This window comes from Meleagris gallopavo, chromosome 12 (assembly GCF_000146605.3).
Source record: "Meleagris gallopavo isolate NT-WF06-2002-E0010 breed Aviagen turkey brand Nicholas breeding stock chromosome 12, Turkey_5.1, whole genome shotgun sequence".
In the NCBI taxonomy this organism is placed as follows: domain Eukaryota; kingdom Metazoa; phylum Chordata; class Aves; order Galliformes; family Phasianidae; genus Meleagris; species Meleagris gallopavo.
Window position 1 is genome coordinate 13,286,358 of NC_015022.2, and position 339 is coordinate 13,286,696.

The following is a 339-nucleotide window of genomic DNA, read 5'->3' on the forward strand; positions in this document are numbered from 1 at the left end:
AGTCGATCACTGTATCCAAAGTAAATACTGTCACCAATGTGAGTTTTCTTTCAGCACACAAAGATGTGAAAGAAACAATAAAAAAAAGGTGTTTTCTTCCTTTTGAGTCCGTCTGCCGTTCAGCCGAGCAGGCAGGAGGGCTGGGTTTTGCGTTAAGTTTAAATTTCTAATGACAGCACGGGGCAAAAGGAAAGAAAATAATGAAATAAAGCCACTCCCTCCTGGCCTGAGCTGGGACGGCCCTACTTGCCTTTTTAGTACTGCACCACCAGCGTTCTCAGCTTTGAAAATGTCTTTACAGTTGTGGAAGCATGATTCATCTCCTCAGAAAGAAAGAAA

The 339-nt window shown here is 42.8% G+C and overlaps 1 protein-coding gene across 3 annotated transcripts in view; it reads right to left on the reverse strand.

Moving 5' to 3' along the window:
- Positions 1-339, reverse strand: part of AKAP13 (A-kinase anchoring protein 13) — a 172,430-nt gene that overhangs the window by 66,502 nt on the left and 105,589 nt on the right. The window lies entirely within an intron of this gene.